Source organism: Mizuhopecten yessoensis, unplaced genomic scaffold (genome assembly GCF_002113885.1).
Source record: "Mizuhopecten yessoensis strain PY_sf001 unplaced genomic scaffold, ASM211388v2 scaffold716335, whole genome shotgun sequence".
NCBI lineage: Eukaryota > Metazoa > Mollusca > Bivalvia > Pectinida > Pectinidae > Mizuhopecten > Mizuhopecten yessoensis.
Window position 1 is genome coordinate 448,939 of NW_018480065.1, and position 15,442 is coordinate 464,380.

The following is a 15,442-nucleotide window of genomic DNA, read 5'->3' on the forward strand; positions in this document are numbered from 1 at the left end:
CCTTATCATGATCAGTCAACAGTAAAAACTCCGAGGGAAAATGTTTCTTACGGTAATTTGTAATTTACAAATAACTACTGTAGTTTGTAATTTTATCGTCATAATTACATCACAAAAAATGTGATTGAATCATTTTATAACTTATGTTATCAAGTTAACGATGTGTTTGTAACTGTTTAACATAACATTTATGTTTCTGATTTCTATTTGATGCAATAAACGAACATCGAAACCTATCCTCGCAAGTTAAGCCTTCTACAACATAAGGGTCACGAAGCTATGCCTGCTATTACTATACAAATATATACCTAGCCCTTGTGACTGGTATCTTATCTAGATTGAAGCACAGGAGAACGCTAAATGTCAACACCAGTGCACCTGCTACCTTGGAATTAAGATAGAACAAAAACCAAGTAGCGATATATCACTGATTTCGTGAACCAACCTGACTTTATATCAACTATAAATGTCTTGAGTAAATAGCATGTGTCTGTTCTACTCTTCAAGATAAACATAAAGTTTTGTTTATATCTTTAACGGCTTTGCGTATGCCATCTGTTGTGGATTGTGCGGTGTACCGAATGGGCTCTCTGTAATTGCAGCAGTGGTGCGCCCTTGTGTAGTAGCGTAAATCCATCTACGGTACAGGATACACGGGTTATTTTACTATCCTAAAAGTACTACTAAATAATCATTATAGAGCAATGCGAAGGTCGAAATGGCGACGGTAGGAGTACAGAAGAAACGAGGGTAGCTGAATTGAGACAGAAACGAGACAGGAGAGGACGAAGACGATGAGAAAGAGGGCGATGAGGAGTACAAAGAAGAAAATGACGGAAAGTGTCGTTACTGATTCAGCTATTATAGGGGGTGGGGCTAGGTTTTATTGTAACGTTTTATTTGTGATTTACTTGCATTAAAGAGAAAGAGAAGTGTAAATTTGTACCAATTGGAATACGGACGGTAACAGGTACGGTAGTTTAAGGATGTTCCAAGCTTTGGTGATGGAGGAAAATCAGTGTACTCCGAGAAAACTACCGACGTACGGTCAGTGCTTGGCAAATACCAACTGCAGCAAATAAATTAAATATTTCAATCTGTATGTAATTTTAAATAATATACCCGTTTCTTTTGTTATTATGTTATTGTAACGCGTTGATGTATGTTAGAAGTAAACAAGCACTGATAAGAAAGTCTCCCTAATCTGTTTGACAAATATTGTCAGTTATACCGTCCGTATTCCAATTTGCACGTTTGATGGACTGCTGTATTAAGCTTTACAATGGCTGTGAATTAAAACAAAACCACCTTCAAAGCCGTAAACAGTTTCAAACCTTTCAAACAGTGAAAACTGGAAACAGTGTACAATTTTCCTTGATAAAAGTTGGAACATTAACTTTTCGAGTTTTCCATCGAATTAAAAAAAAAGATGTATAACAACTTTTCAATACCATAACTTGCAAATCAGTTACCTCCAGTTTAATCTTTTTAACTTAATTTATATGGCATTTTGATTAGTTTGTGTTGTACGTCCTATTAACAGCTTTGGTAATTTAAGGACTTGCCAGGTTTCGGTGGTGGAGGAAAGCCGGAGTTCCCAGAGAAAAACCACCGACCTACGGCCAGTACATGGCATCTGCCCCACGTATACCTCGAACCTGCGACCCAATGGTGGAGGGCTAGTGGTACCAGAATGTTAGACGCCCTAACCACTTGGCCACCGCGGTCCCTTTTAAACAACCATCCAAAAGTTCATCGGCATATTTCATTGTAGGTTTATGTAGATCATATGTCAAATTAAGTTTACTCAACAGTTTTTGATTTCTCTATTTGTTTTAACCCAAATCGGTAACATCATTTACATCGACTAATATATAATTTCTACTAAGTCTTCTCTATTAGTTTTAGCTGTGTTTTTTTAATTTAAAGAATTGTCATCAAAAAGAGTTCAAAATATCCATACGTGTAATGTGTAATAGGGTTCCATGCAACTCACAAATGTTTATGTAACACGTTCAAATTTACGAAATCGCTATGATAGGTATATTTTACAGGAACAATGATTTTTTACTATCATCCTATTTATCAATACAACGCTGTTGAGCTGGACGAACAGAAGACATTGTTATAGATTTACTGCTACATGTGTGTATATTTTTTAAAGCTTACAGTATGATTTAGGTTCTAAGCATCCTCTATATCCAGGGGTTACGCTCACTTTCGCTCTCCACACCTCTGGATATGGCTTCATTATCGCAGTTTCATCTAAATTTCTGTAATAATATATCATCCAGTAGACTTAATCATGTACCGCTTTATCACAACTTAGTTAGCAGTTCACAAATTATTATCCTGGGAATAGGACCATTGCAACCAGCAAATATCTTTCCCAACTCCCTGGAGAGCATACAGACGATGCTGCCATTTCGGTGCTCACAGCTAGCATTCAATAATTATAGCACTGCCCGACCACGTACTCATTAACAGCTACATTTAAGTAGACTGTAACAAGCTGAGTAAAGCACCTTGCTCAAAGATACAACACAGTACCGTGACATGACTCAAACCCACAACCCTTCGGTCACCAGACAGGCGTCCTACCACTAGACTGCCGTGCTTCCAAAGCTCTGTTAAATTTGGAGTAAGTTGAAAGGATAGTAAATATTATTCCCAACAAATCGTGCCATGACGACAATCAGTCAGTTGTCGTATTTTGCTTTGAAATTGAACAAACACTGACTTTTAAAAGTGGTCTTTTGCACGAAACGGTAAAAATGAAACGGTGTTCACTAACAAGACCATGACTGTTCGCTGTAACACAATACCCACAATCAGCCGTAATTAGGTGGGTCAGTGGCACATATTGGGTGGCTATAATGGTCCTCGGTCTTAACCAGGGCAGTTCATAATGACCACTTAATGATTTGGTATCGTGCTCACTTGCAATTGTCTCCTAACCGAGTGCTAATGTTCAAAAATGTGCCGAAGGATATGGAATACCCGCAAGTGTGCCTACAGATCATTGGCACCCTCTGTAATTATATATTTTTACTGACATTTCTAACGTGCTTGAGAATAATAAATTGTTGGTGAGCCTTAAAACTATAAGACAAAGCATACAAATCATTTTTAGTTAAGCCGTTTACAACATCCAAAACAAACATTCATTATGTGTGACGGATCTCTCCCTTCAAAATGGCGAATACATGTATCAATTTTAAAGGAGTTGCTTCATAAATCCGCAGGTGTTTGCAAAAAAATATCAAGAAGATTCCGTCATTGACAGTAGATGTTAATTGGTGAGAACTGTAAATTATTTCTTTTTGTCTGTTTGTTATTATAATTCAGCGAGTTATTTGTATTTGCGACGGAAACAATGTCCTCATATAAACCACATACACATTGTAGTATACCTGTTAAGTGATCGTGATTTTCCGGTATACGGAGTTATTTTACAAAAAAAAAACCAAGATTATTTCACTGTGTTTGGCTTAACATACACGAACGACAACGTCATTTTCACGGTTTCCGCGCGACCAAGAATCCTCGAACTCAAAAGATTTCAATTCAATTATTTTCGATACACCTGAAATTCAGCACTGTGGAAATTCGTATCATGTAACTTGAATACTTATAACACGATACGTAAGTATTTTAACTTCTACCACAATACGCTGTGTTATTCCACTCTCAGATCATTGTATAAACACGCAAACTGTTAGATAGATATGAGTTATATACCACACGTGGTATATGACCTTCACGAGTTTTGATTGGTCGAGAAGATGAACTTTGACCGGGACGACTCAACATCGGACAAATGTTGGTGACTTTGTGAGGTTATGTGGAAAAGGGGGTTATTAAGGAAATATTAAAAGAAGATGCTACTTACAGATTTGATCGCTAGTTTCAGGCAAAATTGCTACAGACGCTCGATATCGTTTCGACGTCACACCGTCCCGTGTCCAGGTCGTGATATCAAAACAAGATCTGTCACAGTGTCGGAAAATATTTCGTTCTCCCAACGTCCCGTTATCGCTATTTAGACGGTCTGACTATGGATAAACGTTCACTATAAACGTCAACCATAGAACCGTCACGAAGAAACGTCCCAAGCCTATGGTTTTGGACATAGACAGCGATAAGTTCGTCTTCATCACTTGGCGGGAAGCGGACTTCGTACGATATGAATACGCGCATATAGTCCATGGTTAATTTATATAAATTAATGCAATACTGCTACTCTCAATATTTAAAGTCGTTCATCTATTATATTTTTTCATGTAGTTGTTGCCGAAACATTAATTTTTACAATTATTAAATTTGTAAAAAAAAAGTCATTTTTGAATATTAATGAGTGACTTTTTACATATGGGTCATATCACTTCGCCATCTTTATCAACAAACACGTGTGTATGTTATTTCCGACTGATCATGAGATTGTGGTAGAAACAGATCACACGACTCGAGTTGTTGAGTATGGTATTTATTTAACTCTCGTTAGTTAATTTTCAAAAGTTACAGAAAGACACTCGCTAAAGCTCGTGTCTTTTGTTACTTTTGAAAATTAACTAACTCGAGTGAAATAAATACCATATTCAAAAATCAATCGTTGTGTTACCTCTATATATCCGTTATTCGAAATATCTGCAGTAGCAGCAGATATTACACAGTTATAATTCGGGGGTTTTAAAAGACAATTTGCACTTATTTTCGTATGTTACTAAGAGAAAAAGACATATATGACATGAATAATGTTATTTAAATTACAACATATATTTATATAATTATACTATCATGTCAATAATGAACGTTGCCCCTGTTAAAAATATTGCCAATAAGCAGCACTGAAATAGTAATTCTTCCTTTTATCATTTCATAGAATCAGTGCATTTACAAGCTCCAAATCAAACTGTGAAACCAAATAATTTCAGAGGAAATTCTGGAATTTTCAATTTACTTGAGTAGAAATTTGTTTGATTTAGTAAAAATAACCAGGAAGATTGTTTTTGAAAAAAAAGTGGTAGAATCAAAATTGATGTTTATCCGAACACGCCTATCAAGTCTATATATTTCTGCAAGAGACAGGAAAAAGATGATATATTTATAAGTTTCCATAAACAGCTATTATCTATCTGCTGCATTGTTCATGTCAAACGTTAACCAGATCTGTTCTGTTTGTGTTGGTGGACCCATTGCATGATCGTGACGGCTTAAATCTTCAGTCTCTGCTTTGAGGATATTGACGAGACAAACACTCATCTGGAATCTGCTTCCTTTCAATATAGTTATGTCCTTGATGTCTGTGTTGACCTAAATCATGTATGACTGATATGTTAAGGTGTCACCAAACATTACTGAAACACACAAGCGAAGTAATCCTCTCCCTGACAAGTACAAATGTACCTAGCATACAGGCCTATTGAAGACGGTTCTAGGGCTGCGGTGTTTTTTGAAACTAAGAATACTGTATACTGTTGTTGAAAATAATTCAACTTTATTTGATATCATAAAATTTCCGGAAAGTAATGTATGATTTTCTTTTCAGAAATGATTTATCAAAGCTATAATCATCCCAGAATAAAAACAGTTTCAATACTTAGTTACAGCTTTTGGCAGTGCATGACACGTGGGACCGTAACGTGTTCCAAAAATGTAGAAATACATGAAAAGGATAAATGTACATAAAACACAATCTTTAACGTTACAAATTCATATCTTTTGTCTGAAACAGATAATATGGTGTTTTTTTTAACTAGCATCGCATGTTAACCGTCAAAAAAAAATTCAGGCGACAAGGTTACAGCCAACCTTGTGTTATGATATTCCACCAACACTGTCAATAAATCACATTGCGGTATTTGTGTCTAGCGGAACTGGACTGGATCGATTGTCGGCGACAGGTGGCTCAATTGGCAGAGCGTCCCTCTAGAGTTAAGTTGGTCCCAGGTTCGAAACCCGGTTTGACCGTGCTTTTTCCTGCTACTATGAAGAAATTGGCAAGCTTGCCAACTCTTGTTTAAAAGTATTGGGCGAATGTTTGCCCAGTAGATACCCGAACCTGGGTTCTATTTAGTTATGTCTTCGGGGCAAAGACTTGAAGCAAGGAGGGAGTAATATAGTGAAACTGGACTGGGTCGGTCGTAGGCGGCTAGGTACATAGATGCACCTTATGTACCTCGATTGGTAGAGCGTCCGTCTGGAGTTTGGAGGGTCCCAGTTTCGAATCCAATTCCGTTTGTTCATTTTCCCGCTTCTATTGCAAGTCTAATAGCAGTTTGTAGACTTCAATTGTACATGTATTCAGATAAACAGTGTGTATGTTGCCACAGAAAATGAAACATTTATAGTCCATAAGGACAATATACAGTGTGTAAGCTTTTACTGTACCTTTACACAGATTCCAGAAGTCATGTGACCGAAAAACATCACATTTGTTCAGTGTATAGTCTGAAAGTGCATTTGGCCTTGCGTGAACTTCATTTGGACGCTTATTCGCGACATGTTACGTGTTTTATTTATTCGCAAAATTCGTAGACTTGTCTTCAAAGGTCTTTTTGTTGTATGCTGATTTACAGTAGGTCAAATGAAATAAACACAGACAGTATTGCAGTACGGAAGTGAGCAGACGGCTTGTCCATGCAAATTTAAAAGTATCACTTTTTAAATGCGATTTTAGCATTCAACAGTGTAGAATGCAGTGTGTTTTCTATTGATTTTCTACAATTTGCTGTAGAACAAAAGTCCACTATAAAGTGCTTGCAATTAAAAAATATTTTAAAGTTAATATTGTCAATATGCATTCTGCGGAAGAAACGATTCTTAACAATGTTCCAATACGATTACTTTTACCAAATATACAATGTATCAGCTCGGAATCAAGAACTCTTCCACATGAAAATTGCCAGAAATGCACTTTTAGTGAACTTTCTAGAGAACGAAACCGAAATATTCTACAGTGCATATGGATAACAAAGTTAAGACCAATGTTAGCAGTTCTTTGTTATGAAGCTAAATTTGTACAAGGGTTTACAACTAAAGAACATAAGTTAATTAGTTGTTAGATCCTTTTTGTGTTACAGCAAGGTATAATGATAACGTTTCCTAATTGAATTCCTAGAGATTCGAGAACTTTCTGTTGCATGTCATCTATCTCCCAGAACTTAAAATTTAAGATAACATAGACTTGTACTCTTTAAAATATGATCTTGACAATGCATTATGGCAATAATGGTAACATTACGTTGGACTAAACTGTATATAACAAGACGCCTCTAGTCCATGGTCACTAATTTTCCTTTCCTTCATAAGAAGTAACATACGACCTTACTCTGCTAATGGGTTTTACTTTTCAACTTTGATTCTAACTCTAGAACCGTTTCCAAGTATCAGGATTTCACATATTGATATTGGTTTGCTATCTTAGAGCAGTTTTTAAGCGTTTTGATTTTCCAGAGAGGTGCGTACTGTTGACTGAGTAACTGCGTAGCCAGAGTTGTCTACAGGAAAAGGTTAAATCTACGCTAAAGAATGATGCTCACATCTGTAATCCTGGCCTGACTTCGACCTGTGACATTTAAATGTTTAAATGTGCTTAAGATATTTCAGCCCAATGATGACGTACATACTTTCCCAGATTTGACAGGAGACACAATGGTAGGTTATCACACATTGTGTTGGAAATGTTTCCCTTTTATTATCACTTCATTAAGTATCAGGAATTTTGTTGCGGCTCATGTGATGTCTTGCCTTCAATTTCGGCGTCTCTTTTGTTCATGTTGTAGTATGATTTATGTAACAACTTTGAGTTCAGATTTTGTTTACGAATTGCCGATATATTGAATAAAATAGTTTGTTATACATATGCTTTGAGTATATATATATATGTTATCCAGAGCGGTTATTTTAATCTACTAATGACCACAAATGCAGACGTCTCATGTTCTGCCTATGGAATTATAGCTTGCTTTTAATATGACCTAGATACAGGATAATTTTGAAAGCTTTTTAGTTTATTTGCAGCAAACATCTTTATAAAACAAAGTTTGTCTCAGGAAATTCTCGAACTTAACAGATATTGTACTGAAAAAAAAGCTCTTTCGAAAATATTTATTTCAGGACGTAGCAACGCTATCTTTTACGTGATGGTTCCGCCGAGAAATCATATTACCGTTCATGCATATGGAATTCTGACTTTATCAAAGGCGGACAGCAACGTTCCGTGTATTTATAACAGTGTTAGCGAAAGCTGCACTCTTAACTTTCTGTTTCATACACAAGATCGTAGATACGATAGTGAAGGGGTCGTTTAACTCTTTTCTTATCAGTCTAAAACGTTATCGTTTTTTTCTGTTTACCAAGTGTTGGCATAATATATGTCTATTCTGAATCCAACCGAAGTTAGGTTGGTAAGTAATTTATCTGAAATACGCTCTAATCAGACATATCGAAAGTCCGAGCGCCAACAAACTGGTGTCGGTTCCTGCGTCGTATGTTTAAGCATTGACTGTTTTTGTATGGTATTTATGATTTATTTGAATGACACAGCTTTGCAAGCAAACAACATAATGGATATTTTAGTTCCGGTCAGTGTTGCATTAATACGCGAAGAATTGTGTCTCGTGATGCATGGTAATTAAAGTCCCATCAACGACACAGCTTTCAAAGAGGCTATATAGTGACAATGCCATGCAAATGTAAATATACATGTTTAAACTTGGTTTTCCATGCGATTCATGCTGTCATTGGAGATCTACTCTGTACATTGTCTTTTAATATTTGACAATACCCAATTTTTGAATTTGGGCTGTTCCCTTTACAATTGACCTTTGCAGATTATATTGTTAAACCCTGAAACATCCAAAAGTGATGACGTCATATAGCGGGATTACGTGTTTTTTTCCGGTCGCTACTCAATAAATAGTCATTTATTTTTTATTTATTTTTCTTCTACACATTTAAATCTTGGTCATTTCTTCAGTTGCCATAAATAATATCTAGTTACCATAAATAATATCATTTTACCAATAGTGTTTGTATATGTGCTTTACTTTTGACGTAATCATTACGTGCGTATACGCTTATACAGACTATATTTTAATTTAACTCAAACATTGTCTTTTTATTTTTGAATAAAATAGACCAGATTACCATTGCCTGAGCGTATGAAATTGTCTAATTTCATACCGTTCAGTCAGTATTAATCCGCTCCGCCGGATGTGTTTATTGAAAATATTTCCATTGTCATATTATAATTTAATTTAGTTTGAATGCTAATATCGCATTTCTATCACAAATTCCAATTTAATTTGCGAATAAAACTTTGCCGTTGCAAACTGGCTTTGAACAAGTTAATAAGAAATTGTCTGATAAACTCAAATGATAACCATACATTAACCATACATAGTCTGGTTGAGCTTACACTGCAACCTTTCGTACAGTAGTAGAGTGTGTTGTGATGTTTGATTTAAATAGAAATGGTAATTAGCACAACATGCCATATGAGATATATACGAGTTATTTCGAGAATCACTTCGTTACAATCTATCTCCATCGTACACATGTATCTTTCACAATGAACAGTATAATCCGTCTATGTTATCTGAAAGATTGTCATGACATACATTTTGATACCCATGTATTGTACAATTTACAATATTGTCAAGCACCATACACACGTGTTTGAAACTAAGATGTGCCCATTATAGTTATTTGAACTATAAGAGATAAAAGTACACGTGACCCGAGAGTCCTGAACTTACCTTGTATGCTTGCTTTAGTTGTATGATGGAATACCGTAGTTTGTACTTCTGTTGCTGGTCTCTTCACTTTACTATGACGGCAGTAGTGTAAGGCTTACTAATCTTAACGACTGATCCCTTAGGAATGAAAGGCACTGAAAGGATTTATAAAGAACCAGTTTTGACTTTCCTTTTGTCGCCAGCCTTGTAGTAATATCCAGCTTTAGATGGCCCCGACTCGACAGAAGGAAGTTGTTTTATCATGCTCATGGGCAGAGTAGCCACGCTTCGCAGTTTGTCAATTGTGCGGTGCATGCCATTTACACTACAATTCCCGGGTGAGGGGGAAGAACTAGGCCACACATGTGCTTAAATCCCGTTGATGCTCTTCAGGAATCACAGATTAAATAGAATATATGATTGAACAACGATAATAAAACCTCACGAAGTCAGCGTCCTAGAGAAAGCCAGCTCCAGGATATGGAATCGCCGGCTTTGGTTTAGCATTAAAAGAATCGAACGTCCTAATTACTGTTCCAGTCAATCTTATGAAAGCACGCGAGATAATTATGCCTTACCTTGGAACGTGGTAGGCAGGTAAGACAAAACGTTGAACTAGAAAGATTTTGCTCTAATGAAAGTGAGGAATAATAAAAATCTATAGATTATCATGAGAACTGATGAACAGGTACCGTTTCTGTGTTATAACGCGGATTAGGAGCAACTTATTATTTGTTTCATATCGAATACAGATCAATCGATATATCTACAAGGATGTGTTATCAGTGCGGACCAGAAGCTCTATAGATGTGTTTCCGACTTTCAGCAATGAACGTATTGTACAGCACAAGCAACAAACAGTTCTGTACACGAATCACGACTTCCGCCTACTTCGTTANTGTTAAACAAACAAGCAGTTGCATACGCATCAAAACTGGTCCAGTGTTTAAGTTAAAGTGTATTTATTGTTTATGGTCCGAAAATAGTAATTAAATGTTCATAGGGTGGAGATTCTCAAATATTTCTCTCAAGGACTACCATATAGTACCAAAAATCTTCAAGATTTCAAAAACTTTAGGGTTCATACTTACATGTATGTACAGTAACAAACAAATAGATATGTTCAATAAACACTACCGCCATTAGGGTTGACATATATTGTGTATATTCCGTCTATGTAAAGTTGACATTATATATTCATAACAATAAAAAAAAATATCCATACTTAATGCCTAAAATTAGTATGAATAAATTATGAAAAATGGCCAGAATTTCTATTACGTATTCTACCACGTTTGCACTATAACGACACTTTTCATTGGTTAATAACCAATGGATTATTGGACGACAGACCATGTGTGTGTGTGTGTATTATTTTCGAACAGACCAACGCTCTTGTAAAAACCTCCCAAGCGAATTGCGAGGCTGGTTGCATTTGTCGAAGGAAGGTAACCGCATATTATATTGTGTGTATTTGAAGATTTTATAGGGGACATACAAAATACATATTTAATCTGATTATCTATCTGTCAAGCTCATGGTAAGAATGTTCCATTGAAGGTTACTTGAAATAGTGTTTGTTAATCTATCAAATGATGATTTCATATGTTGACGATCGACGTCGATAGATTTATGGATTTGATTGATTGAAAAAAGCATCTTGCATAATACATGTCCTCAGTGTGTTATTGTTGAGTCTCTGTTGACCGAATGGCGACTAAATAAGATCCTTCCCAAATATCCAGGTTAAACAGACAAAATAGGACAACTGTCCACGGGGTCAGAAATAATACAAAGGCACAGATTGTTGTGAAATGAAGACATGTAGGCATTAAGGGGCAAGTGTTAGCGCGTGCAAAAGAACAACCTTATTGTAAAAGTTAAATAATCTAGGTCACCTTTCTTATCAAAGGCGCAAAGACACTGATGTAGACACGAATAAGACCTTCGATACCTTTTAGTTGGTAGAACAGATACATGTATAACCATCAAATTTTTGGACATTAGAGTAGAATAGATAATTCGGGATTCGAAGACTTGCAATCTGCTTTTGTTAATTTAATTTCTTTTTTCGCACATTTTCTCATCTTCGTTGTTCCACCACAGTAGACGCACACACTTTGATTATTCCTTAATTAAAAAACGGAATTCATCGCGTAATGGATGTCGTTCTGGAGGGTACCCGTGCAGGTGTGGGGACAGAACAGACCTGATGTATCCGACTGTATATGGTTGTGTTATGCGACCTATGTAGGCAATCCTTGCAAAACTCGTTGATTTCCTGTTTTGACGCCTGCATGGGACATTAAATAAACTGAAATTAGTCTGCTGATCCAGTTGTTTTTCTTGGGACCCCTTCCTTTTTCTTTCCTACCTTACAATTCCTTTTTGTCGCGTATCCCATAGTCTCTCTGATGATCAGAGTCCTAGTTATAACACATCGAGAAAAGGTAAAACCTGATACCCCTTATTTTTGAAATAGACACGTCTTGTGCTACATGAACAAAATATCTACCGCTGTTATACATTGTAATACGACTACTCTTTGCGATTTGGAGTATTCTTTATCAAGACACCGCGAGGCTGCTTCATAGCATCATGGTGTTCATATGCTCTACACAAGTATTTTAATGGATTGTAACAAGAAGAACATCTAAATAATGCTTAAAATACCAAAGTTAGCGGGATACTATCACTTGGAGATAAACATAAAAACGGGGAGCGTTTAACAGTATACCTATTGCCCTGTACGTATGTCGACTATCAGTTTGATATTTATATGTAATAACGATACTTTCACAATATAGTTTTTTTCAGATTGGGCCTCCCACTCGAATCAATGCTAGTTTTTATTAACTGAAATACGATTGCTATTTACCTGTTGATCAATTCCAAGTTGACAGATTTAGCCGCAGGCTGTTACGACGGGAAATAACAGTCGGTGAAATGTCAAGGATCGAACTATATAAAGAAATATCCCCTTAGCAGGGACAGACATAGCAGTTCAGTGCAAACAAACCGGAAATTGTATTTGAATATTAAAAAAAACCAAAACGTTTACTGTTAGCAAATATGTTATATAATAATATCATTTCAGAATATGTTATGGTAAAGGTAGGGTTTCTGTTTTTCTCAGAACATCAACTTCTTGGTATAAATACAGATCATTTGAACTTTAATAGATTTTGTATTTAAAGACTGTGTTGACTACAATTTCTATTGTCCATCTTGACTACAAATTACATGGGCTGCGATGACTAGCATGACTGCGACTTGTAAAGACTATAATGACTGTGGTATATCTTTAGTGCAATATCTGTTTTCAGTTTTGTCAACAGTTTACTCGTTCAAATATCCTGTCTTTTTACTTTAGTATCTTTGGTCTGTGGTGAATCCGTCTTTACGATTTGTGTTGACTCCAACATCTATGTACACTGTAATTGATGACCACAATTGTATGGTTTGTATTGACTTAAATTTATATATGTGCTCGCTTAAATCTTTGTAGCCTATGTCGACAATATCTATGGTTGGTACACTTTTATAGCCTGTGTTACTTTCAATTGATGTATTGTATTGCAGTGTATTGAGGTTAATACATATATTGCTTATGTTGATTTCAATATCTATGGTCCGTGTCGCCTCCAATATCTATGGTCCGTGTTGACTCAAATATATATGGTCCGTGTTGACTCGAATATGTATGGTCCGTGTTGACTCCAATATCTATGGTCCGTGTTGACTCCAATATCTTTGAGCGCTTTGTTGATTACAAGTTCGTTGTTCCAGGTAGACCGCAACCTCTATGGTCTGAGTTGACTACCGTTGTGTGGCTATACTCTCTACAGACTGTGTTAGCTACACTTCCAATGGTCATTGTGTACTATATTATATGGCAAAGCTTCTTTAGAAATATTCAACGTATGTCCTCAACATGAAAATGGATCCATATACCATACACTATCACATGTGGTCGCATTTACTTGAACGTTTAGGTAATTTGTTATATTTGAATAAATATATAGCGGACTTCTGTAACCAAAAGAACGAATACATGGCGATACACCCAATGAAAGTGATAGTGAGAGCTACGCATACTTTCATTGAAGTAATTATTATATAGGTTATAATACTAATAATAATTCGAGGTACTTATTTACCGCTTTATCACAACCTAGTTCGTAGGTCATCTCAAAGCGGTTCACAAATTATTATCCGTGGTTATAGGGCCTTTGCAACCAGACAATAACTCTCTCAACTCCATGGGAAGCACACAGCGGGTGCTGCTATTTCGGCGCTCACAGCTAGCATTCAACAATTCTAGCACTGCTCAACCACGTACTCATTTACAGCTGAGTAGACTCTAACAGCAGAGTAAAGTATGCTCAATGATACAACACAGTGCCGTGACGTGACTCGAACCTGCAACACTTCGGTCACGAGCCCAGCATCTTAGCACTAGACTTCCGTGCCTCCACGTCACCCATGTTGTAGTGTACCGTGTTTAATAGTAACACTTATAGACGTCACACGAACATTCGATGATGTTAGTCGTTGAAATGGCCAAAAATTGTAACGTTTCTGTATGCAAAACTATTTTTTGAATTGTTTTATCCTATGTTTCAACATGTGTCTAATCAATATGATAATGAAACTTATTGAAGCTCGATTCGAAACATCGTTCGAAAAAAGTCACTTGAGATCAGATATATACATGTAGTTTCATTTATTTGATCATATTAACAGAATATTTCTTGTTATCCAACGACTAAACATAATGTTGGTTTCCCGTTTAAGTATTAAGTAATTGGTCGATGCCCTTATATGGACAAATGACCGTGCTACAACCCGTTGTCATAGAATTCTCCCAGCTATTAACTCATATTAACTACAATCAAAGCATGCATAGTTCTGGTCGTAATGCAATATATTTAATGCTTTTTTGTTAAATTTGTTTAGCTTCCGTGGTCTATTGCAACATAAACAGAAATTCGATTTACCCTAATCGGTCTCACAGGAGATACAGAATATTCAAGCATCGCCGTAATATGACGATGTTTGACTTTTACCCCATTGACGTTACACTCAAAAGACTCATTTAACATCAACTGCATTAACAGACGATTGACTTTTAAGTATTAAAATAACAACAATCAGCCTCCGTTATCACGTGAGAGTATCCCATATCTAATTGATTACATTTTGGGATTGACCAGTGCTTGGGTTGTATTGTGAAAAACAAATACTAGTTAAGCTTTGTTTAATTTTTCCTTTTTGGACATTTCCTTTTGTCACTTTCACTTAATGTATATGTATCAAGTTATGTTAGATTCATTTAGATCTATGTGTGGGTAAAAGGTTATAAAAAGCGATTTTCCAAAATGGGTTCTAATAAATATTTTGCCAGAAGTTGATACATGCCAATGAAATAGAAGTATCTGAATTCTTTGAAGTGATCTCCTCTATATATAAATCCGTCCTGGATATAGAGAAGCATTTCCATTAGTTGAAAAATATAGTAGAGAAAATGGCCTTTCTCTTTGGTAAAATATGTAGAAGATCAGCGTTTATAATTTCGACAAAATAACAGTATCTGGCATGGGGTATTTTAAAGAAAGTATTCAGTACACGTCAGATTCAAAGCAAGAGCTTATACGTTTATTTTGCAATTATATTAAATTTTTGTTTTCGTTTTTGAAATA

General features: G+C 35.9%; 1 protein-coding gene across 1 annotated transcript in view; it reads right to left on the bottom strand.

The window, feature by feature from the left end:
* Nucleotides 1–9,964, bottom strand: part of LOC110443266 (globin-5-like) — a 93,359-nt gene extending 83,395 nt beyond the window's left edge. The window contains exon 1 of the mRNA XM_021487387.1: nt 9,762–9,964. The gene's annotated coding sequence lies outside the window, so the exon portion shown is untranslated. The remainder of the gene's footprint in view (nt 1–9,761) is intronic.
* Nucleotides 9,965–15,442: the final 5,478 nt, after the last annotated feature.